We start from the raw sequence: 27,579 nt of genomic DNA, 5'->3' as shown, positions 1-27,579 counted from the left end.
TTGGATCTTAGAACAAAGCTAGAAACATTTCCTCACTAGAAAAATCCCTCATAATGAACTAAAACTCATAATTTCATAAACCCCACAAAAACCCATTTTTTAAGAACTTGACCAAAACTTACCAAAGTGGGTTTGAGAGGAAGATTGAAGGATGTAGATTGTGAATCTTAGCTTAGAATTCACAATGGAAGCTTAACTCCTTAAAGGTCCAACCTCTACTTGATTTTTGAAAAGGAAAAAAGATGAAGAAATAGAGGAGAAGAGAAAAAAAGGATGAAAAAGAGGAGAAGGTGACAGACTTAATATCATCAACCATTAAGGGGGTGTTTTGTTCAGGTAATATGGGATTACCGGGGAATGGAAGTCATTCCCCCGTTTGGCCCAGTAATCTTTTATTCCCAACAGTGGTATTTTTGGGGTATATTATCGGGAATGTGATTACTCCCCTTCCCTTAGGTAGTGTTGGATTACTGGCGTTTTGGACTAAAATGCCCTTAATTTTTTTTTTCAAAAATATCATTCTTCTGTCGTTGAATAATAAAAATTCTACGAAGGTTAAATTATAAATTTATCCTTAAACTATTTTAGATTTACAAAAAAAAGTCCATAATTAGAATTTTATATGAAGTTCAGTGGTTAAAATAAAATTTCACTCTTTCATTAAACTTATTTATCTTTTCAATTTTGTAATATTATAGTAATATTATAGTAATATTATAGTAGAATTCAACTTGTTAAAAAACAAATATATAATAAAGACAATTTGGTAAAATATACATTCTAATAATATTTTATTCCTTTAACCAAACACTGTAATCTTACATTTATGCTAACCAAACACAAAATACAACATTCCAGTAATCTTATTCCCGCCGGTAATCATATTAACACTGGTAATCTTACATTCCGTGAATCAAACGCACCCAGGATTTTCAACCTAAGTTTTAAAAATTGGGGTAATTACTCCCCTAGTCCCTCCACTTCCTGGTCTAGATTAAAAACACCCTTTTTATAACTTGTTGGGCTCATCACAAGCCCAAGTCAAATGCTACTTGGGTCAAGCTCTTCTTGGGCTAAGAGGATTTATTCTAAGGTACATATCAAATAAACATGAAACTCTTAACCGAGATTCAGGGTGTTACATTTATTGAGTTGGATTTTTTTTAAAAAAAAATGGATTTGGGCCTGATTGAGTTTTTTAAATATATGTTCGATTCGAGGTCGATTTAAGGTAAAAAAATCTGACCTGATCTTTTTTTTAATTTTACTTTATATATTTAGAGATAATTGTAATAAGACTGCTCTATATATTATTTTTTTCAATTAGATCTTATTTTATTAAATAAAAATAATATTTTTTTATAAATATTTGATTTCTGATCGAGTTCAAGTTTTATTAATTAAAAAATATTTTATAAATATTTTTCAAAAGGATGGATTGTGTTCAGATTAGATGATGGATGTATAAATTTTAAGTCGGATTCGGGTATGGTGGAGTGATATATAATTTTTGAGTCGGACCAAATTAACCAAAAAACTGACCCAACTCGACCTGTCTCATCCTAATTGCATTACACTGCCAATAAATAATTCCTTTGCCCCAAATTTCGTAAGTATAATTTAAAAAGCTTAAGCAATGTAGTAGAAAAACAGAAGATGAACCGATAATTAATATAGAATATGAATCGTTGCCTATTAGAAAACTTTATCCCTTTTTCTTAAATAAAAGAGTGAAAACAAAATTGTCTGAAAACGATATTTGTATGATTCTATTCTACCTAAAGTGTCTTCATTCTTCAACTTGCGGGAAGAAGCAACTTTTGAAGAAAAACAAACAGGATTAACTTGTATTGCTGTAAAATTTGTTACTACTAATTATGTCACCATACTTAATGTAACCCCTAGACCCGGCCTATGCGTTTCGACTAAGTCTAGTGGATCACATTATGATTCTTAAAGACATTTTCTGAAACCGTTATTCAATCAATGTAAAATCACATTATAAATGTCATGAAATAAATTATACCATCAAAACTCAACTTGTAAATATAATACCAATAAGTAATAAATTAATTTAAAACAGGTCTTCAAAATCAAAATCACAATAAACCGAACAGTAATAGCAAAAGTGTCATCATCCTAAAATACGATACTTTAAAATAAGGTCCATGTCACCAAAATAAAGTCAACTAGCAAGATAAAACATTACAATCAGATATACTTCAAGAGATATGTTGATCCTCCAAGTGCTCGAACCGATGTATCTAACCAACAGTATCTGAAAGGGGGAAAAACATTTTCGAAAGGTGAGCTAGGCTCAGTATGTCCCAATATTACCTTAAAATCACAATATGTACATTAAACAAATCATAGTCCAGTAAATCTCATAAATTCATAAAAGAGTTTAACTTTTGAAAATCATAATTTAAACTCTTTTCTTGTACACCATCAGTAATTTCCAAAACTATTTTCCATATAGCTTACTCTAAGCACATAGCAAAAAGAAAGCCAACCTAAGGATAAGCTTTAGAGCTTGTATCCTTAGGCCCGTAAGTCCAAGTCCATATAGCTTACCCTAAGCACACAGCAAGGGAAGCCAACCTAATGTATCTTGGGGCCCCAAGAGTCACATTAGGCCCATTTTGTTTATTAGTTTGATCAGAGCTATACTATTGTAATTCAATCCAAAAGTTCAATTGCACCGTGACACAAATTTCATAAATCATCACATTAAATTGGTGCATCAATTAAAACAGTAACCAAAGAACTCAGTGTACCTCATATTAAAACCAACCAAAGGACTGTTGTAACCGCCTGCCAGAGCTACCAATGGATCACTGCCACTTGGAGGATAAGATTCATGCACAACATATGATTCTAGGGGTATGAGGGGTATTTTGCACCCAACAACCTCATCATTACCCCTAGATATTTTTATTATATATGACACCTCATGAGAGAGAGAGAGGGAGGACGAAGAGCACACGCATAGAGCAGAAAAATTCAGATTTTTATTTTCTCTTTTTCCTTTCTTTTTCCTTGGAATATTCCTCCATTGATAAAGCTCCAAGGAGTGGCAAACTAGGCGCCGAAAGGAGCTAGCGAGCTAGGTGGTTCGTGGTGGCCGAGAGGAGACCTCCGGTGGCGCGTCGAAGGCTTCTTCTCACTTCCCTTTTTGCTGCTATTTTTATATTATTTTGTGGGTTGTTGGAACGAATTTTCATGACTTTGTGTTTGAATATTTCGAACCCCACCATGAACTAACTTATTTGGTGGTGGTTGGTTGAATGGTTGTTTAAACTTTATTTTTAATGGTATATTTAAGTTTATTTTGGTTCTTTATTTGCTTTGCTTATGAATGCTTCACCATCTAGGCTTGTAAGAGGCATGGAAATGTCCATCTCTTAGATGAAGGATAGGTATTCGGAAGAATCCTAAACTAAAAATACTTGTAAGTATTCGGAAGAAACGCAAGATAAGATCCTCATAAGCAATGGGTTATGGTATTTTCAAGGGGCTTTGAACCGGCCTAGGAATATTATAACTTAATCCCTTAGATCTCGGAAGAGACTAGGATAGGATTTCAACGACTAAAAAGGGTGTCTTTATCAATACGGTAGGCTGTCCAACATCGTTGAGTGAGAGCAGATGCCTTGGCATCCTATTCTGTTAGGTTCTTTTGAACACCTTAGGAAAGCCCTGTCGAGTAAGTAAAGACAAGATAGCTTAAATATACTTGAGAAATAAGTTTAGCAACCTTAGACCAATCCTTACCATTCATTTCATTGGAAGCTTGTCACGTGAAGATTATTTTCTTCTTATTTTATTTATCTTTTTATTTACTGTTTTTACCATTTCTCATTGCCTTGACATTTCACCATACTCAATATTAAACATCCATCATTGCCACTGCATTTCCAGTTGCTACACCATCACACCATCAATCCGCATCCACCAGCATACATATATCCATTGCCGTGACATTTGTATATATCAAGACTAACTATACTTAGATAGAATATTGCATTGCTTTGGTTAGACTTTTGTGATTTCACCCAATCCCTGTGGAGACGATACTCACTCATCATTATATTACTTGAGAGATTGTGTATACTTGCACATTATTTGCGTATATTTTATAGTACTCACAACACGCGAACAAGTTTTTGGCGCCGTTGCCGGGGATTAGCAGCCTGAAGTTATTTAGTTTTGCCAGAGCATTTTATTTTGTTTTGTTTTGTATTTTTATTTTTGTATAGTTTACTTGATATTTTTGTTTTATTTTTTTTTTCAAGTTTATTTAGTGTATGCCTAGAAGAAATTCTGAAGAGCCTTTGGAACCAATAGAACCTGAGATTGAAAGACTCTTTAGAAGAAGAAGACGTGCTCAAGGAAATATGTATCAGATTGGAAACCAAGGCATTGGTCAAGATGACGGAAAGCAGAATGTCGCGGTATTAAACAATGCTGAACCTGCTATCAGGCCTCGTGTTATTCGAGATCATTTAAATCCGATGCTGGATGATCTGAGTCCTGGGATTGTGGCACCCGAAATTCAAGCTGCACATTTCGAGTTGAAACCAGTCATGTTCAACATGTTGAATTCTATTGGGAAGTTTGGGGGTATGCCAACTGAAGATGCCAGGCAGCACATTCGCAATTTTCTGGAAGTTTGTGATTCTTTCCACCAAGAAGGAGTGCATGAGGATTTTCTAAAATTAAAGCTTTTTCCGTATTCATTGCGTGACCGAGCAAGAGCTTGGTTGAGTGGTGTACCAGCCGGTTCGATGGAATCATGGGCCGATCTTTGCAAGAGCTTCTTATTGAGGTACAACCCACCGAATATGAATACGCAACTAAGGAATGAAATATCATCTTTTCGCCAGGGCGACGACGAATCCATGTATGAGTGTTGGGATCGTTACAAGAGTTTGCTTCGAAAGTGTTCAAATCATGGTTTTCATGATTGGACTCAAGTAGTCATGTTCTATAATGGAGTCAATACACCCACGAGGATGTTACTGGATGCCTCGGTAAATGGGACATTGCTGGATAAATCACCTACGGAGGCGTTTGTTATATTGGACAGAATTGCTAACAATGATTATCAATTTCCTTCCTCAAGACTTGGGAGTGGGAGGAGAGCACCTGGAGCATTCGAGTTAGAAGCCAAAGATTCGGTGTCCGCTCAACTCTCCGCTATTACTAATATGTTGAAGAACTTACAATGTTCCAATGATGTGAAGGAAGTGAAAACAACTAGTCTGGCATGTCTGTTATGCCAAGGCAATCATTACGAGAGCGAATGCCCAACCAACCATGAGTCCATCAACTTTGTTGGTAATTACAATCGAGGCAGCAAACAATCCTTACTCAAACACTTATAATACTGGATGGCGTCAGCATCCTAATTTTTCATGGGGAAATCAAGGAGCCCACAATGCTAATCAACCTACTAGGCAGCAGAATCACAATGAGCCTCAAAGTTACCAAAATGCTATGCCATGGCATAATGCTAACAAAGGAGCTTCATCTTCAGTAAGCATAAGTTCCTTAGAAGCTACAATTCAAGAATTCATATCTACTACGAAGACAATGCTGCAAGACCATTCTACTTCAATTAAGAATCAAGGAGCTTTACTTCATAGTCAAGGGGCCTTACTTCAAAGCCATGGCTCGTCTCTGAGAGCTTTGGAAGGTCAAGTTGGTCAGATTGCTACGGCATTGCAAGAGCGTCAGCATGGACGTTTGCCAAGTGATACTGAAGTCACTAAAGGGCCTGGAAAAGAGCACTGCAATGTGTTAACTCTTAGGAGTGGAACACAAATCAATCGACAAGTCAAGGATAGCGGATAAGATGATTCTAATCCCACTACTGAAGCTGAATTACAAGATGATAGAGTTTCTGAGAAGGACAAGGAGGAGGATTCTGCCAAGGTACCAGATTCTGATGCCAAGGCAAAAGAAAATTCTATGCCTACAGCTAAGGAAGCTAGACCTCCCCCACCCTTCCCGCAAAGATTGAAGAAGCACAATGATGAAGTTCAGTTCAAGAAGTTCGTAGACATTCTTGATCAGCTCCACATCAATATACCTCTCTTGGAAGTTGTTGAACAGATGCCGATGTATGCCAAATTTCCGAAGGACATCTGTACCAAGAAGAGGAAAGTAGAGACTGTTGCCACGGCAACAGAATTTTGTTCTTCATTGAGTAAGTTGCCGCCAAAGAGAAATGATCCGTGCAGCTTCATTATTCCTTGTTCAATTGGAGCTAATTTCGTTGGAAAGGCTTTATGTGATCTTGGTTCAAGTGTCAACTTAATGCCGAAATCGATATTCTTGAAGCTTGGCATAGGAGATGCAAGACCCACCTCAGTTATTTTACAACTTGCCGACAAATCCCATGTTAAACCTGAAGGGAGAGTCGAGGATGTCATAGTAAGGGTGGACAAGTTTGTGATTCCAGTTGACTTCTTAATTCTGGACTGCGAAGTTGATGCCAAGGCACCAATCATTCTGGGAAGACCTTTCCTAGCCACTGGACGTATCTTGATAGACTGTGAAAAAGGTGAACTCACCATGAGAGTGGCTGATCAGTGTGTGACTGTCAATGTTTTTAGAACGCTCAAATATGTTGATGACACTGAAGAATGCCAAGGCATTTCTGAATTGAACTCAGTGATTGAAGAAGAGACTAAACATCTTTGCCAGAACAACTTCATTCAGCTAGCAGAAAATGAATATTGGGTGGATGATGAAAGCTTAGTGGAGTCCGACAACTTTCCAATTTTGGAGGAGCAATCTAGTTTAGTACAAGTTAGATCAGGTATAAATTTTGAACCTCTGAATTTTGATGAATTCATTTCTCCTAAGCCTTCATTATTGCATGCACCTAACCTAGAGCTTAAGACTTTGCCAGGGCATCTTAAATATGTTTACTTAGGTAGCAATGAGACTTTACCAGTGATTATTTTCGCTAACCTTACTGCTAACCAAGAGCAAAGTTTGTTAAGTGTTTTGATGCAGCATAAGAAAGCAATTGGTTGGACTATGGCTGATTTGAAAGGCATTAGTCCCACGATCTGCATGCACAAGATTCTGCTAGAAGATTGCCACGACAATTCAATTGAACCACAAAGAAGACTCAACCCTGTTATAAAGCAAGTGGTGATGAAAGAAATTCTGAAATGGCTTGATGCTGGAGTGATCTACCCTATCTCTAATAGCTCATGGGTGAGCCCTGTCCAATGCGTTCCGAAGAAAAGAGGCATGACGGTGGTTCCGAATGAGGATAATGAGCTATTACCCACTCGCACTGTGATCGGATGAAGGATATGTATGGACTATAAAAAACTCAACAAAGCTACGAAGAAGGACCACTTTCCTCTACCTTTCATCGACCAAATGTTGGATCGATTGGCCGGCAAAGCATTCTATTGCTTTCTGGATGGGTACTCGGGGTACAATCAAATTGCCATCGCACCAGAGGACCAGGAGAAGACTACATTTACTTGTCCCTATGGCACTTTTTCCTTTAGGAGGATGCTTTTTGGACTCTGTAATGCCCCGGTAACGTTTCAGCGCTGTATGCAAGCTATATTTTCAGATATGGTTGAGGATTTTCTGGAGATCTTCATGGACAATTTTTCTGTTTGTGGGGATGATTTTGAACGATGCCTCGACAATTTAGCAAAAGTTCTCAAGAGATGCGAGGAGGCTGAGTTGGTCTTAAACTGGAAAAAATGTCACTTCATGGTGACTGAAGGTATTGTATTAGGCCACAAAATTTCACACAAGGGTATTGAGGTGGACAAGGCAAAGATTGAAGTGATTGAAAAATTGCCACCACCAACTTCGGTCAAGGGAATAAGAAGTTTTCTTGGACATGCTGGATTCTATAGAAGGTTTATCAAAGACTTCTCCAAGACTTCTAAACCCTTGTGCACATTGCTTCAACAAAACCAACCCTTTGTGTTTGACGAATTATGCCTCGGCGCATTTACTGAGCTGAAACGACAACTGATCTCGGCACCCATTGTAGTTCCTCCCGACTGGACATCACCATTTGAGCTGATGTGTGATGCAAGCGATTATGCCGTAGGAGCTGTTTTGGGGCAACGCCGAGGTAAATTTTTTCATGTTATTTATTACTCTAGCCGCACTTTAAATGAAGCACAATTGAACTACACCACCACTGAGAAAGAATTACTTGTCGTGGTATTTGCTTTTGATAAATTTAGACCTTACCTAATAGGCACTAAAGTTATTGTTCACACTGATCATTCGGCTATAAAATACTTAGTGAACAAAAAGGATGCCAAGCCTAGACTTATTAGGTGGATCTTACTTTTGCAAGAATTTGACTTAGAGGTGGTAGATAGAAAAGGAACATAAAATCAAGTTGCTGATCACTTATCTAGGCTAGAGAACAATTCTGAATGCCATGACACTGTAGATATCCAAGAGGAATTTCCTGATGAGAAAATTTTATATGCCGCGGCAATCCCGTGGTACGCTGACCTTGTTAATTTTCTTGTTAGTTGAATTGTGCCTTTTGATTTGAATAGTCAGGCTAAAAAGAAGTTCAAGCACGATGCAAGGCACTATTTTTGGGATGAGCCATATCTGTTCAAACATTGTGCCGATCAGCTCATTAGACGATGTGTACCTGAAGATGAGCAAAGTGATATTTTGTACCATTGTCATTCGGCCCCAAGTGGAGGCCATTTTGGTGGAGCAAGGACTGCTGCTAAGGTCCTGCAATCAGGCTTTTAACATCTCCAGACGACATGAGATGCCGCTGCAAAATTTTTGGAGATAGAGCTGTTTGATGTGTGGGCATCGACTTCATGGGACCTTCCCATCTTCTGAAGGAAATTATATATATTGCTTGCTGTGGATTATGTGTCAAAGTGGGTGGAAGCAATAGCACTTCAAAGAATGACTCCAAGACCATACTCAAGTTTTTGCACAAGTATATTTCACTCGTTTGGAGTACCTCGTGCTATCATCAGTGATGAAGGAACCCATTTGATAACAAGTTGATTGCCAAGGCATTGCTGAGATATGGAGTTCGACACAAGATTTCCACGCATATCATCCGTAGACAAATGCCAAGCTGAGATATCTAATCGAGATCAAGCAGATTTTAGAGAAAGTGGTGAACCCAAAGCGAATGATTGTCGCTAAAGTTGGATAAGCACTTTGGGCGTACAGAATTTCAAAACTCTTTTGGGATGTTACCCTTTAAGTTAGTGTATGTAAATCTTTGTCATCTCCCGTTGAGGCTTGAACATAAAGCTTATTGGGCTATCAAGCGATTGAATTTCGATGCTCAACTAGCTGGGGAGCAGAGATTATTAGAACTTAATGAAATGGAAGAGTTTAGAGCACAAGCATAGAGAATGCTCGGATATACAAGGAGAAAACCAAGAAGGCATGACCAAAAACTGATGCCACGGCAATTTCATGTGGGGCAACAAGTCTTGCTTTACAACTCCTGACTTAAACTCTTTCCTGGGAAGCTAAAATCTCGATGTCAGGGCCATTGATGGCATTATGTCTATCCCCATGGAGCTGTTGACATCAAGAGAATAGACAATGGAAATCTTCAAGGTCAATGGCCAGCGTCTGAAAGCCTACAATGGAATTCCACCACCGTACAACAAGGACGTGTTACGGCTGCACGATACTGAAGCGTGCCCAGAGGAGAACCAAAATTCGATGCCTCGGCATTGAATTTGTGTCTGTGCATAAATAAAATTTAACATTCAAGTTTTTTCTTTAGTTTTATTTTATTTTATTTGTAATTAATTTGATCTGATTGTAGGGACCACATTGCTGCAAATCGTACAAGGAGCGGTTACCAACGGAAAGGAAAGCATCATTGGAGAGATATTCTTTTGATTTGTTTCTTTTTATTTAATTTAATTTCTGACATTACTTTTCTCTTTCCACAGTTTTGTCCCTCATCATCATTGCTTTTTGACAGTTTCCTTCCCCATACACGCACAACCCCCACCCACTAATTTCTCTCTTAACCGTCCTATCACCCCTTTTCCCTCCTAAATTTTTAACTTTTTCTTTTATCTTTCATTATTAATTTTTCTCTTTCATTTTAACTTTTACCTTTTCTCTTTCTTTCATTCATCTTAACCCTCTTCCTTTTTCATTTTTCTTACTTCAAAAACACTGAAAATGGTGTGCTCAAGACCGGCTCCAACCGACACGACCGCTTGGCAACAGTTTGAGAACGATGAGGCTAAGGCTCGGTTCCAAAACTTCAAGAATCGAAACTCTTTTTTGAGTTAGGATTTATTTTACCGAGGACCGATGGTGTTTTGGACCCGATGTTATGGACATCGTGACGCCACTCAAATGGCAGAAGTTTGCTCGTCATCCTAGTTCGGTGAACGCCTCATTAGTTAAGGAGTTATATGCGAATATTTCTAAGCCCAATCAACACTTTATCTTCGTTCGAGGTAAGCAAATCCATTTTACATCCACTGCTATTAATCGTTATTTTCATTTGCAGGATGTTGTGGATAACCATGCCACGTTCGAAGAGGAAGCCGATAGCAACACATACGATGGGGTCTTGGAGGACCTTTGTTTCGAAAACACTGAGTGGAATGGTCGCCAGACGAGCCGATACTCGGTCAACCGGAACTCTTCAGCCGCGCGCAAAGTTATGAATCACTTTCAAGCATAAACTAATGCCCACCTCCACAACACTACGGTATCACTTTCAACGCTTATTGCTTTTACATTCTATAATGGTATCCCGTTCGATCGATGTGGGTCGTATCATTGTTCAGCAATTCACGACTGTTTGGGTAAAAAGGCAAGTGCTTTGGTGTTTCCTAATTTAATTACCGCTTTATGTCGTAAGAAAAAGGTTGAGGAAAATGCTTTTGATGAAATTTTACCTGGATTATCGGGCATCACTAGGGCTAGACTTCCACTGTTGTTGGGAATTGAAAATCCCAAGTCTAATGACCCTGTTCATGAGAAATCTGCAGGTGCTACAGAATCGAATGCTGATGCAAGGTTACTTGCTCTCGAGGAAGCTGTGACGCAAACTCAAGCTCAACTGCATGATTTACACGGTGACATCCGTAACTTCTTTGGATATGTGAAGCATAGAGATGCTGTGGTAGAATCATTCTTTCAAGAAATCATTCCCCACGGACAACGGAATTTTCCTGGATTCCCACACGAAATTCTGCCGGCATTCACTGCCAAGGCATCTCCAGAGCCTGAGCACGATGCACCTGATCCTCCTGCTGATGACCCTACTCCTGATACACACCGGTCCAAGACTCCTGAATATCCGCCCACTGTCCCTGTCGAAGAAACACCCAGCCCCGTCCCAGCACCCAATCCTTCTCCTGCACATGTAGTGGTCGCCCACAAGACCACGGCTGACGCATTGCGCACTTTACTCTCCAATTCTTTCGAGTCCAGCCCAGCACCTATCCGAAAGCGTACCCGACGAGGAGCTGCTAGCACCTCCAAAGCACCACCATCACGTAAACATTGAGGTACCTCTCTTGCATCTATTTTCATTTAGTTGCATTGCATTGCATAACATATAGTTTATAGTTAGTTTAGTTCTCTTTAAAGCATTGAGGACAATGCTTCCCTTAAGTTTGGGGGAGGTATTGTTCTTGGTAGGTCATATGCATGATAGCATTAGCATAGTATTATGCCATGGCATCAGTAAATGGTAAGACAGTTAGATAAAATGTTTTGAGGATACCCGATGATGATAATTTGTTAGGCTAGAATCTGAATGTAATGACTGTTGAGAATGATAGAACTCGCTCTAGGGCTTGATGCTTGGTGAAAAATATTTACACGATTTGTATGTTCTCTATACTTAGAAAATTTAGGAAATTTTTATGAAGGAACTTTAGTTAGCCTTGGCATTGAAATATAGTATGGTGTTTAAAAGAAAAATCAAAACAAACTCCCTTAGAAATGAACTGTGAATAAATGCTTAAGCATAGCTGTAGAGGGACACTCCTCTTTGCCGTGGCATTCCTGGAACTTCTTTAATAAATGAAGCCTTGTGCATATGAGTGAATGAAAGAAGTCACGGGATGACTCTACTTAACTAGCTCGGGGATGGAAGGTATGCTCCCTTTCATCTAGTGTGGGAGTATGTGTGATGAGCTGACTCCTTCGTAATAGCAATAAAAAAGGGAGTAAAAATGTGCTTAATGATAAAGTAAATGCCTTGAAAAACTAGGGGACTTGATTAGAAATTGTCTAAATTCGCTAAGTATAGATTGGATACAATCACGCACACACACTACCATAAAGGATTTTGACCTAGGGAAAAGTACTTGAATTCTTGATAAGTCTAGCATGTTGAAGCCTATCGTTCTGAGGGTTGAAATTCAATTTTGTCCTGTTGTTTTACTATCGAACTTTGCCATGACATTATGCTTATGTAACTGTTATCCATTGCTTGAGGACAAGCAATAGCTTAAGTTTGGGGGTGTGTTAACTTCCTAAAAAGGCTACTTTTAAAGCCTTTTTCACTTAAGTTATTGTTTGTTTAAAAGCTCATTTTAGGATCATGTAGTTGCATATAGTTGCATTTGTGGTGGCTGTGCTATTTTATTTCTTAATGATGTTGTTTGAGGGAAAGGTGCAGTTTGTCTATGATGTACAGGGAATAGCAAGAAAAATGATTCTTTGGGAAGTAATGCCGCGGCATCACATGTTGCTAGAGCAGATTGAAATGCCTTGGCATTTCTGGCGCAGAAAAAGACAAAAAGATATTTCTGTATCAGGACAGCTGGCACTGGACAACTGTCTCTGCACGTGAAGGACTGCTATAACCGCCTGCCAGAGCTACCAATGGATCACTGCCACTTGGAGGATAATATTCATGCACAACATATGATTCTAGGGGTATGAGGGGTATTTTGCACCCAACAACCTCATCATTACCCCTAGATATTTTTATTATATATGACACCTCATGAGAGAGAGAGGGGGAGGACGAAGAGCACACGCATAGAGCAGAAAAATTTAGATTTTTATTTTCTCTTTTTCCTTGGAATATTCCTCCATTGATAAAGCTCCAAGGAGTGGAAAGCTAGGCGCCGAAAGGAGCTAGCGAGCTAGGTGGTTCGTGGTGGCCGAGAGGAGACCTCCGGTGGCGCGTCGAAGGCTTCTTCTCACTTCCCTTTTTGCTGCTATTTTTATATTATTTTGTGGGTTGTTGGAACGAATTTTCATGACTTTGTGTTTGGATATTTCGAACCCCACCATGAACTAACTTATTTGGTGGTGGTTGGTTGAATAGTTGTTTAAACTTTATTTTTAATGGTATTTTAAGTTTATTTTGGTTCTTTATTTGCTTTGCTTATGAATGCTTCACATCTAGGCTTGTAAGAGGCATGGAAATGTCCATCTCTTAGATGAAGGATAGGTATTCGGAAGAATCCTAAACTAAAAACACTTGTAAGTATTCAGAAGAAACGCAAGATAAGATCCTCATAAGCAATGTGTTATGGTATTTTCAAGGGGCTTTGAACCGGCCTAGAAATATTATAACTTAATCCTTAGATCGAAAGAGACTAGGATAGGATTTCAACGACTAAAAAGGGTGTCTTTATCAATAGGGTAGGCTATCCAACATCGTTGAGTGAGAGCAGATGCCTTGGCATCCTATTCTGTTAGGTTCTTTTGAACACCTTAGGAAAGCCCTGTTGAGTAAGTAAAGACAAGATAGCTTAAATTACTTGAGAATAAGTTTAGCAACCTTAGACCAATCCTTACCATTCATTCATTGGAAGCTTGTCACGTGAGGATTATTTCTTCTTATTTTATTTATCTTTTTATTTACTATTTTTACCATTTCTCATTGCCTTGACATTTCACCATACTCAATATTAAACATCCATCATTGCCACTGCATTTCCAGTTGCTACACCATCACACCATCAATCCGCATCCACCAGCATACACATATCCATTGCCGTGACATTTGTATATATCAAGACTAACTATACTTAGATAGAATATTGCATTGCTTTGGTTAGACTTTTGTGATTTCACCCAATCCCTGTGGAGACGATACTCACTCATCAATATATTACTTGAGCGATTGTGTATACTTGCACATTATTTGCGTATATTTTATAGTACTCACAACACGCGAACAACCACGCTCTGCTACAGTTTTCGAACCTATTTTATAATAACACTATATTACTTATGGGTAACATAATTAAATCTCTAAAATCATAAAATTTACGGGTCTTACGGATGAATACTGGGACTCATGGTTTAATTGATCTAGAAGATCTGGGTCGAGCTGTCGAACGATCCGGAGAGTCTCTTGTACCTTCAAACAATAATAATTTATCAGCCCCAAATCTTACTTAATTGTTCAAAGTTAAATTCTTAAGTATATAAGCATTTTCAGGGTTTGACTATCAATTTGGAGGATTTCGAGTTTGAATTTGGCTAAACGGATTGCGGAATCGGAATCAGGACGTCGAAAAACATAAAGTATGTCTTTTCGAAAATTTAAATTCTTGGTCAAAGTCAACCACTTTGATCGTCGATTTGGAGGCCTTTGGGTTCGAATTTGGTGAAACGGACTTCGTAAACGGATTCAGGTCGTCGAAAACTATCAGAATAGGTATACTCAAAAAATATTTACGGTCGTTTAAGGGTCGGTCAAAGCTATTTAAGGTTCTGGTCAAAGAAAGTCAACGGTCAACGGTCGGGTCAATAGTCGGGTCGGGTCGGGTCGGTCGGTCGGGTCAGACCGGTTCAGACCGGTGAAACCCGGTTCAAAACCGATTTTCCAGCTGCTCACTCTCCTTGCGGCGGCGCGTGAGACGTTCTCCGGGGCTCTAAAAATCACGGAAAAATTTCTACAAATTATTTTGAGCGATTTCGAGATACTTACGATAATCGGTTCTAATTTTTGAACGGCGGAGAGCTCGATTTTAAATTGGCCGAAACTTTGACTACTCCACCTCCTCACGCGCTGCCGTCGATGGAGACCAAGGTTGACACCGGCGGACTCGAAACGGCACAAGGAACACGATGGTGCAGGAGGTGTCGTAAACGGATCAACGATCGGCGATGAATTTGAGATTTTCCCGGCGATCGAGCTAAATAAAACGTCGAGACTTTGACTGGAAATTCCCGACGTTTGACAGTGTTTCGCTTTAATTAATTTGAAGGGTTTGTTCCTCGCTCGATGATGAACACAACGGTGGTTTTAAAACGACGATCGAAATTCAGACGGCATCGGAATCGAGGTTGGAAACTGGTGTAGGGGAAAGGGAATTTCTGAATTGGTTTTCTGTGTTTTCACGCAGAAACCAATTCATTTCCTTTAAAAGAAAAACCTGCCGACACTCAAAGGTATAACTCGGGGCTTGGTCATTGAATTTTCTTCAACTTCTAAAATGGACTTCAAATTTTCAAAACTTTCAATTTAGTCCTCATAATTTACCAATTTTCAAAATTAACCTCCAATTTCAATTTAATATTATTATAAATTTTTCCGGGTTGTTACAATTCTCCCCCTCTACCAGAAATTTCGTCCTCGAAATTTACCTTATAAAAATAGACGAGGAAATTGAGCCTCCATTGACTCCAATGTCTCCCAAGTAGCTTCTGAGGGGCCTCTATTACTTCACTGAACCTTGACCATTGGAATACGCCTATTCTGAAGAACTTGTTCATCTCTCTCTAAGATCTGAATGGGCTCCTCCTCATATGACAAATCAGGTCTCAACTCTACATCCTCAACCTGAATGATGTGATCTGGATCTGGATGATATCGCCTCAACATTGATACATGGAACACATCATGAATACGACTGAGCTCAGAAGGCAACTCAAGCTGATATGCTACATGTCCTACCCTCTTCAAGATACTAAATGGTCCAATAAATCTTGGACTCAATTTACCCTTACGCCCAAATCTCAATACTTTCTTCCAGGGTGAAACTTTTAAAAAGACCTGATCACCAACATCAAATTGTATATCTTTCATTCTCTGATTTTCATAAGACTTCTGCCTATCAAATGCCTCTTTGAGACGGTCACGAATCAATATGACTGTGTCCTCCGTCTCACGCACTAACTCAGGTCCCAACGTCTTCCTATCACACAACTCAGTCCAACAGATCGGAGTGTGACATTTACGCCCATAGAGTGCTTCGTAAGGTGCCATACGAATGCTGGTCTGATAACTGTTATTGTAAGCAAATTCAGCCAAAGGCAAAAAGTTCTCCCAGCTACCATGAAAATCGATTACGCAACCCCGTAACATATCCTCCAGTATATGAATCACTCTCTCAGATTGACCATCAGTTTGTGGATGAAAGGATATACTATAATCCAATCTTGTTCCCAAAGCCGTTTGTAGCGCCTTCCAAAATCTCGAAGTAAATCTCGGATCTCGATCAGAAATAATAGACACTGGAACACCATGTAATCGGACAATATCTGAAATATACAATCTCGCCAGCTTGTCCAAAGTATAATTTACCCGCACAGGAATGAAGTGAGCTGACTTTGTAAGTCTGTCAACAATCACCCAAACTGAATCTTTTTTCGAATGAGTCATAGGTAAACCAGTAACAAAATCCATAGTAATACGCTCCCATTTCCATTCCGGAATCTTGATAGGTTGTAACAAACCTGATGGATGTTGATGTTCTGCCTTAACTTGCTGACAAGTCAAACACCTAGCCACAAAATTCGAGATGTCATTCTTCATGCCGACCCAATGATACCTCTCTCTCAAATTCCGATACATCTTATCTTCACCGGGGTGCATAACATATGGACTACTATGAGCCTCAATAAGGATAGTCTGTCTCAACTCAGCATCATCCGGCAAACAATACCGACCTTTAAAGCATAAAACTTCATCTCGATCAATTGCGTAATCTAAATTTATCCCATGCTCTACTTGTTCAAAGATGGGAAACAATGAGCTATCAAGGGGCTGCTTAGCCTTGATCTCATCAACCAATGTCGGCTTAACTTGCAATTCTGCTAACAGAGTGACATCGTCATATAAATTCATCCTGGCCATTAAAGATCTCAACTTTGTTATCGCATTTCGACTCAAAGCATCCGTTACAATGTTAGCTTTACCAGGATGATAATCAATCACACAATCATAATCCTTTAAAAGCTCTAACCAGCGTCACTGTCTCAAATTAAGCTCATTCTGGGTCAGAAGATACTTTAAGCTCTTATGATCCGTGAAAATGTAACACTTCTCTCCATAAAGATAGTGTCTCCAAATCTTCAAGGAAAAAATTACTGCTGCCAACTCCAAATCGTTAGTAGGATAATTACACTCATGCGGTCGCAGCTGACAGGATGCATAAGCTACCACCTTACTTTCCTGCATTAGAACACAACCGAGTCCTGACTGTGACGCATCACTATACACTGTTGTTGTGCCTCATCCCAGTCAAACGGCACATTCTTCCTTAACAACTTTGTCAAAGGAGAAACAATGATCGAAAAGCCCTCAACAAAACGTCGATAATAACCAACCAAGCCCAAGAAACTGCGAATCTCAGAGATATTCTTGGGTCGTTTCCAATTCACAATAGCTTCAATCTTGCTTGGATCGATCTGAATACCTCGCCCTGAAATAATATGCCCCAGAAACGACACTTCTTGAAGCCAAAACTCACACTTGCTTAGTTTGGCATAAAGACGATGCTCTCTCAAAGTTCGCAGAACGATCTTCAAATGCTCGTCATGCTCTGCCTCAGTACGAGAATATATCAGAATATCATCAATGAAGACCACCATAAATTGATCCAAATATGGTCGGAACACCCGATTCATCAAATCCATGAAAGCTGCAGGAGCGTTCGTCAAACCAAAAGGCATCACTAAGAATTCATAATGACCATATCTAGTGCGAATGGCCGTCTTTGCAACATCAGATCCTTTAACTTTCAATTGATAATACCCCGAACGAAGATCAATCTTAGAGAATACAGTAGCTCTTCGCAATTGATCAAATAAGTCATCAATCCTGGGTAGTGGATATTTATTCTTGACCGTCATCTTGTTCAATTTCCGATAGTCAATACATAATCTTAGCGACCCATCCTTCTTTTTCACGAACAGAACTGGAGCTCCCCAGGGTGAGGTACTATGTCGGATAAATCCTCGATCGAATAATTCTTGCAATTGGACCTTCAACTCCTTAAGTTCTTTTGAAGCCATGCGATAAGGTGTCATAGAAATAGGTGTAGATCCCGGATAAGTCTCAATCTCGAACTCTACCTCTCTATCAGGAGGTAACCCAGGCAACTCCTCCGGAAAAACATCAGGAAACTCGCTAACTGTACGAATCTCCTCGATCGTGGACAATGCACCTTTGGTGTTCAAAATACAAGCAATGAAATTCTCATATCCCTTCCGGATCATACAATCAATATACATCGCTAAAACTATATTGGAGAGATAGCCACGACGTTCACCAATTAACACAACAGTCCGACCATCAGAAGTTTTCAGAGTAGCTCTCTTCTACTCGCAATCCAGATTTACCTTGTGTTTAGTCAACCAATCTATCCCAAGAATTAGATCAAACTCCTCTAAAGGAAGCTCCATAAGATCAGCGAGAAAAATTTCTCCCTTAACCTCTAGAGGACAACGCCGAAATACTTTATTCACTAATATCGCCTGTCATACTGGACTCATAACCGTAACATTATTTTCAGTGTTCTCGATCGGAATCTGAAGGTTTTGAGATACCGAGCTCGATACATAGGAGTGAGTGGAGCCATTGTCCAGTAATGCAAAGTATGGAATGGAATATATAGTAAATGTACCTGCAATAACCTCAGGCTCATCTCTGTCATCCCGACGTCTAGTGGCATAAACCAAAGCTGGTTGTCTAGCCTCGAAAACTGTTGGCCCTCTATTTTACTAAGGTCAGGCTCTACTGTCTGTCCTGGATGCTGATCCTCGAGTCTTTTCTTGACTACGATCTCTAATTGGGGTTTGTACTATAGTCTGAGAACGCACAGGAGTCTGGGTAGCGGTCTGTTCAAACGAAGCTAGCTGAGGACAATCCCTCCGAAAATGACCACTAGATCCACACTGATAGCAAAGACCCACCTTCTTACGACACTCTCCTGTGTGTTGTTTACCACAAAACTCACAGAGGAACCCATGATAATACGACGAGGAACCGCCTCGACTGCCAACTAACGGTGAGGATGCTGCAGGCCTGAAACGTGTATTGCTTCTCTGAGGGACTGAAGTACGAGTCCTTTTCCCAGACTGTGCTGATGACTCCATCGGGCCTAAAAATTTCTTAGATCGTTCCTGTTCAACACGCTCTCTACCAGAAGCTAAAACCTCCACCTCTTCAGCATCTTTGGCTCTGCCCACCAGCACATCAAATATCTCATCCTGATGGGTTACAACTTGCCTACGCAGCTCGTATCTGAGTCCAAGGGCAAATTTACGACATCGATCTCTTTCAGTAGGTATCATACTGAATCCATACTTCAGCAACTTCAAGAACTCGATCTCAAACTCAGAAACAGACATGTCTCCCTGAACCAGGTCTTGAAACTGCTGACGTCTCTGAGCTAAGTAGCGCTCTCCCAGAAAATGACTCCGAAAGTAATCCTTAAAGAAATTCCAGGTCAAACGATCGGTAGGAACACTACTGGTCACTAACTCCCACCAAGTGTAGGCATTGCCATATAACATCACCACAGCACCCTGATATCTTTTAGTTGAGTCTAAACCAACTGATCCATGCGTCTCTCTATATCCTGGAGCCAATCCTCAGCTTCAGTAGGAGCTCCACCAATCTGTCCCCCAAAAGTTCTAACTCCATTGGCAATCAAAGTCTGCGAAATAGGAACCTCTGATACAACACTAGTAGCTCTGACTGTTCCCTGTATCAACTGCAGAAATTGTCTACCAAAATTCTCATCCAAAGCAACTCCGGTAGACTCTGACTCAATATCGGTCGCTCCTATGATCGGTGTAGTCATGCCAATACCAGCGGCAGGAGGCAGATTCGTTGGGGTCGTAGGAGCAGGATCACATATCGGAGGTGGGGGATCTACTCGTATCTCATCGATCGGGTTTGCAAATCTAGCCACTCAACCTCGTCCACGGCTAATTCGACAACCACGTCTAGCACTCATTTTTTTGGTGGATCTCGAGTTTACTACAGGAGATAAAACTTAGGGTTAGACAAGCACTTGGAGTCTCGAAAATAGTTAAAATCTTAATAACTTGTGACATGGCCTTAGTAACTTGTTTTGTAAAATATTTCTAAAACCGTATTTTCAATGTGGACTCATACACAGTCCGCGGTTTAAAAACCAAAAGCTCTGATACCAATGTATGTAACCCCCTAGACCCGGCCTATGCGTTTCGACTAAGTCTAGTGGATCACATTATGATTCTTAAAGACATTTTCTGAAACCGTTATTCAATCAATGTAAAATCACATTATAAATGTCATGAAATAAATTATACCATCAAAACCCAACTTGTAAATATAACACCAATAAGTAATAAATTAATTTAAAACAGGTCTTCAAAATCAAAATCACAATAAACTGAACAGTAATAGCAAAAGTGTCATCATCCTAAAATACGATACTTTAAAATAAGGTTTATGTCACCAAAATAAAGTCAACTAGCAAGATAAAACATTACAATCAGATATACTTCAAGAGATATGTTGATCCTCCAAGTGCTTGAACCGATGTATCTAACCAACAGTATCTGAAAGGGGGGAAACATTTTTGAAAGGTGAGCTAGGCTCAGTGTGTCCCAATATTACCTTAAAATCACAATAGGTACATTAAACAAATCATAGTCCAGTAAATCTCATAAATTCATAAAAGAGTTTAACTTTTGAAAATCATAGTTTAAACTCTTTTCTTGTACACCATCAGTAATTTCCAAAACTATTTTCCATATAGCTTACTCTAAGCACACAACAAAAAGAAAGCCAACCTAAGGATAAGCTTTAGAGCTTGTATCCTTAGGCCCGTAAGTCCAAGTCCATATAGCTTACCCTAAGCACACAGCAAGGGAAGCCAACCTAATGTATCTTGGGGCCCCAAGAGTCACATTAGGCTCATTCTGTTTATTAGTTTGATCAGAGCTATACTATTGTAATTCAATCCAAAAGTTCAATTGCACCGTGACACAAATTTCATAAATCATCACATTAAATTGGTGCATCAATAAAACAGTAACCAAAGAACTCAGTGTACCTCATATTAAAACCAATAAAATAGTTCAGTAATAATTAGGGCACACACCTTGATAATAGGTTCAAATAGTAGATCTACTGATTGCTGGTTTCACCACGCTCTGCTACAGTTTTCGAACCTATTTTATAATAACACTATATTACTTATGGGTAACATAAATAAATCTCTAAAATCATAAAATTTACGGGTCTTACGGGTGAATACTGACACACGTGGTTTAATTGATCTAGAAGAGCTGGGTTGAGCTGTCGAACGATCCGGAGAGTCTCTTGTACCTTCAAACAATAATAATTTATCAGCCCCAAATCTTACTTAATTGTTCAAAGTTAAATTCTTAAGTATATAAGCATTTTCAGGGTTTGACTATCAATTTGAAGGATTTTGAGTTTGAATTTGGCCAAACAGATTGCGGAATCGGAATCAGGACGTCGAAAAACATAAAGTATGTCTTTTCAAAAATTTAAATTCTTGGTCAAAGTCAAAGTCAACCACTTTGATCATCGATTTGGAGGCCTTCGGGTTCGAATTTGGTGAAACGGACTTCATAAACGGATTCGGGTCGTCGAAAACTATCAGAATAGGTATACTTGGAAAATATTTACGGTTGTTTAAGGGTCGGTCAAAGCCATTTAAGGTTCTGGTCAAAGAAAGTCAACGGTCAATGGTCAACGGTCGGGTCGGGTCAATGGTCGGGTCGGTCGGGTCAGACCGGTCAAACCGGTTTTCCAGCTGCTCACTCTCCCTGCGGCGGCGCGTGTGCCACGCGAGACGTCCTCCGGGGCTCTAAAAATCACGGAAAAATTTCTACAAATTATTTTGAGCGATTTCGAGATACTTACAACGATCGGTTCCAATTTTTGAAAGGCGGAGAGCTCGATTTTAAATTGGCCGAAACTTTGACTACTCCACCTCCTTACGCGCTGCCGTCGACGGAGACCAAGGTTGACACCTACGGACTCGAAACGGCACAAGGAATACGATGGTGCAGGAGGTGTCGTAAACAGAGCAACGATCGGCGATGATTTGAGATTTTCCCGGCGATCGAGCTAAATAAAACGTCGAGACTTTGACTGGAAATTCCTGACGTTTGGCAGCGTTTCGCTTCAATTAATTTGAAGGGTTTGTTCCTCACTCGATGATGAACACAACGGTAGTTTCAAAACGACGATCAGAATTCGGACGGCGTCGAAATCGAGGTTGGAAACTGGTGTAGGGGAAAGGGAATTTCTGAATTGGTTTTCTGTGTTTTCACGCAGAATCCAATTCATTTCCTTTAAAAGGAAAAACATGCCGACACTCAAAGGTATAACTCAGGACTTGGTCATTGAATTTTCTTCAACTTCTAAAATGGACTTCAAATTTTCAAAACTTTCAATTTAGTCCTCATAATTTACTAATTTTCACAATTAACCTCCAATTTCAATTTAATATTATTCTAAATTTTTCCGAGTTGTTACACTTAATATTTAGGTAAACTACAAATTTAGTACCTAACCTATAAGCTTTTGTCCATTTTTAGTATCTAAATTTTTATTTTTTTCAAAATAATACCTAAATTTTAATTTTTGTTTCATTTTAGTACATCGCCGTTAAAAACTTTAGTTTTTGTTTTATTTTAGTATTCCATTCAAAATTTAACGTTAAGTTTTGAAAAGAATGAAATTTTAGGTACTAAAACAGATCAAAACTAATAGTTTAGATACTAAAAGAGTTATGTTTTTAATGGAGGGTACTAAAATGAAATAAAAACTAAACGTTATGTATGATTTAAAAAAAATAAAAGTTTAACTACTAAAACAGACAAAAACTAAAAGTTTAGGTACTAAATATGTAGTTTGCCCTTTTATTTGAACAAATCAGTTAGACTTATAAACATTAATCTTATTCATTGTGCAGATAAAATTTTAAATTAATTTTATATTCAGATTCATATAGTATAATTGTTACTCTTAAAGCCTATAACTGTATTTTTATAATTCACACGACTAAGAATATTTCTAGAATTTTGGTGTGGAACGAGTCTCAAGTTTTTTAATATTTTGAAAGAGTATTTGTGAAGGTAAGTTACAAGTCAAGAAAAATATTAAAAGAATTAAAGCCTGAACAAGAATATAAAATAACTTGTTTATGAACTTAGTGATCGATCTCAATGAATAAAAGAAATATTATTTTCTTTAAAATACTTAAATTTAGATAATTGTACTTGCAGTTGTTACAATAAATTTAGTGAAGAAAAAAATAAAGTATATATTCCCATTTGATCAAACAATAAAATTTATATATTGTATAATTGAAGCAAAGTCTGTTTCATTTGGCCTTAGTTTAATGTAACCGACGGAGACGTTAGCCGAGTGGTTAAACTGTTTTTTTTTTTTTTAACAGGATGGTATAGCAGCTCCTATAAATCTAGTCATTGATTATTACATTAATTTACACTATTCTGGTTGATATTCGTGCAGAAAACGTTGGTCACCATCTAGGATTATCAAGATTAGTTATGGTTTTCGGATAGCTTACTGCATTATCTTCAGCATTTTCATCATCACCCTCTTTCACTCGGTTGAAAATCTCATGATCATCAAAACCTGAATAAAAAGAATTTAATTAAATAAAAAGAGAAAGAAACTTACTTGACAAGATCACCGTATCCGAGAGACGATATTACCTGCACCCAACTCTTCGATTTCATCGCTCCGAGGTCTTAAAGGCATCGTGTTTACAGAAAGTGTCTCAAGTGTTGTCCAATCTGGATAGGTGTCGTCATCCAAAAATGTGCCGATTCCTGTAATCCAGTCTTCCACAATGGAGGCAGACTCGGATAAGATGTGCTGCGCAGAATCTTGTTGCTTGCCGTCATAACCTCTGAAAGAAAATTAATTAGCCGAAGGCATGGTTTTCTCTTGCTAAATGCAAAATCCATAAATGAGTGAGATCGCAAGTACATTTGTCTTGATTGCAAGTTGCATTGAACAAAGATGAGGTCCCTGAGCCGCTGCTGCTCTAAGCAGTTCCTTGTTTCATGCAATTTTTCAAAAGGGATTCGATTATGCTTAAGCCCATCAGTACTGCAAGTTTGACTAAGGACACGGATAGCCAACCGGGCCAAATTTGGGCAACTTCCTCCATATGCTGACCACCATTCAGCTATTACAAGCAGAATACAATGAGAAAATCAGCCAATACGAAGATAGTAAGGAAAAGGATATCACAACAGGATACCGAAATGGTAAAAAATACATAAACTCTCGAAAGGTACTTCAACATGATGGGAACAATACAGATCAAAGAAAAAATTAGTTATGTTTTTCCTCTTGAAGGATCCTTAGTGGTCATAAACGCTCAGTTGGTAGAGTGCAAGGATCTTATCCTTGTGGTCGTGGGATCGAGTCTCGCGGTGGCCAATTTATAATTGGAGGTCTCCTACGGAAGCTGCTCTCAACCTGGCGTTGGGAGTAGCCTACTATTCTATCTCTCCCTTACCCCATTATATATGGGAATAGGGTCAGCTAATTTTTATTTCTGGGATATGCCGAAAATTCATTTGCAATTTAGCAGGAAATAAAAACAATCTACTAATTAAAAGCATGGATTATGATAAATGATTTAAGTTGAAATATAGCAGCCAAAAATTAGAAAGCATCTATACAATGGACTCTCACCAGGGAGTAGAGTGTCTCTAGCTCTAATTGCCATCTTCCTCTGAAAATCTCCTGCAGCATTCTTGTATGAGTTTATCTCCTTGCTGATTTTATCTTGAACCGTTACATCGGGAACCAATTTCTCTATGCAATCGAGTATCCCTGACAACATCTCAGTAGGCATGTCTCCTTCCATGCTATAAAAGAACCTGGGATTAAGGTAGAAACCAGCAGCATGAAGAGGATGGTGCCATTGTTGTTCCCACCAGTGATCAATAATATTCCAATAGACCATATAGTCATCCCTCTTAACTAATTCTTTCTTAACTGCTTCTTTGGCCCGATACATTCCGGCATAAACATATCCCGTTGCAGGCCTCTTACTGCTGCCAACCATTCTTAGAACTCTAAGGAGAGGATTGGTTAACTGGACAATCAGAACACAAGAGGACCAAAATGACTGATTACTCACTAAATCCAATATCACCAGTCCCCCTGGTTTCTTTGAATAGGGGCAGTCTACCCACTCCTGAGAAGTAACCATGGCCTGCAAGTTGTTTCTAAGATCAACCATTCGAGTCAATGTTGTAAAGTTTGTAGCTGACATAGTGGCTGCCAGTTCAACAATATCATTGCCGAAAGTATATCTTCTTACCATATTCAAGACCACACTATGATTATAGATAAATCTTGTAATAGATCTAGCCTGCTCAATTATTGTATTGATCCACTCAACTTTCGCAAAGTCTTCAAGTATCAAGTCTACACAATGAGCTGCACAAGGGGTCCAATACAGAGTAGGGAAAGTTTCGGCTAACCTCCTCCCAGCAACCATATATTGCTCCTCGCAATTCGTGATCACTTGCAAGACATGCTTAAATCCAACTTCTTCCACAACTTGCTTAAATAATTCGTACAAAGCATCCGAGGAATTTATTACGCTAGAAGCATCTACAGATTTCAAAAACACTGTTCCTTCAGGACAATACACCAAAAAGTTTAGCAAGATTCGACCTGTTTGAGTGCTCCATTGGCTGACCAGAATAGAACAACCAGTCCTCACCCATGATGCAATCACTTTCTCATTATCACTCTTCACTTCTTCCATCGATTTCTTCAAAATCCAACCCTGAAGATCATTACGTGAAGGCATTATTGTCCCGTTTCCTCCCGAGATAACTGCATCAACCATTGGCAGGAAATAAACTGAATTAACTGCATCCAGAGTTGCTCCAATATCAAACAAAAATCTGCCTATAGCCATATGTCTATTATTGTTTACTCTCCTTGCACCAAACTCAACCCATTAGCTTCGGCAGCCGAACTTTTACCTTTTCCCCTCTTTCTCCTCTCCCCGGAAACATTACTTGTTCCTTCCCGATTAACTAACAAACTTGAACTAGGCTCAACTGTCTCAGGTTTTTCAATCATAAGCACTCCAGGATTAGCATCAACCTGATCGGAAAATGCGTTTGTCTCACTAGAAATCAGATTAACATTCGTTATCTCCTCCGCGATCTTTTGTTTCTTCCTCTTCTTTACCACAACCCCATCTAAATTTTCTTGCATTAAAACCCGAACATCGGACGGGACTCGCAAACAAGTAGCAGCATTACCCTTATGACCAGCCAAATGTTCCTTAATCCTATGAATCCCACCTCCTTTGAAGATTTTGCCGCAATATATACACTTCGATTGTACCTTTTCACCATTCTTAAACATTTGACAATGTTTCCATGCCGGGTCGTGTTTTTGTGATGTTATTGGTATTGGCTCCAAATTTGATGACATTTTCCCACAAATCACAACCTTTAACATAAACAAGATCAAACATTCAACACAATTGTAATAACAACTACAAACAGTAAACATTTTTACATTAAACTCATCAAAGGAAAAAATTAAAACAGTTGAATTTGACATAATTATAAGTCTTAGGTCATAAATGGGAAACCTAAAATTCAAATAAATTGGAATTGGAATGAACATGTTAATATAAAACTACCCGATAATAAAATTAAATTAAAAAAGGGGGGGGAAAACAACTTACTTGCAATCCTTTTGAATTGCTTTCTGGGAGAGAGCGCCAATTGAATGAGAACCGAGTCAAGGGAGTTGATGACGGGAATAATAAAACCGAGGGTTAGAAAACCGGATAGACCGGTTAGGGTATTCGGATAAAGCCGGTTGGGTTATATAAAAAAATACTATACATATTTAACATTTGAAAATAAATAATTGTTTGTTCACGTAAATAAATAAAATTTTAGAATTTCTAAACTGTATTAAAGGGAAAGATCTGATTGTAATTCTTTTGAATTGGTTTCTGCAAAACCGAGTTAAGCGAGTTGACAAGAGAAGAATAAACCGAGATTTAGGCGACTTGATGGATCGGTTAGGCCTTAGGGTACGGTATAACCCGTTTAGTTTGTCTCTAATTACTGATCTGCCCCCCAAATCGCTGCGGTGCAAATATTTTTTCAATTAAAACTAAGCAATTGTTTTTCTTAATGAATATATACAATTTTGATGTTATCAATGGAAATAATTTATATTTTTTATATTTTAAATTTTAAATTTTATTTCTTCGTTTTAATTAATTTTATTAGGATTAATAAGTTTATTTTAGAAATAACAATTAATATAAAAATATTGTA

The 27,579-nt window shown here is 38.6% G+C and overlaps 1 pseudogene; it reads right to left on the bottom strand.

The window, feature by feature from the left end:
* Positions 1-23,639: 23,639 nt before the first annotated feature.
* Positions 23,640-27,084, bottom strand: LOC120153841 (annotated as a pseudogene).
* Positions 27,085-27,579: the final 495 nt, after the last annotated feature.

Source organism: Hibiscus syriacus, unplaced genomic scaffold (assembly GCF_006381635.1).
Source record: "Hibiscus syriacus cultivar Baekdansim isolate YM2019G1 unplaced genomic scaffold, ASM638163v2 tig00111105_pilon, whole genome shotgun sequence".
NCBI classification, from domain to species: Eukaryota; Viridiplantae; Streptophyta; class Magnoliopsida; order Malvales; family Malvaceae; genus Hibiscus; species Hibiscus syriacus.
Note: the sequence above shows the minus strand (reverse complement) of the source record. Positions and strands in the feature narration are given on the sequence as shown.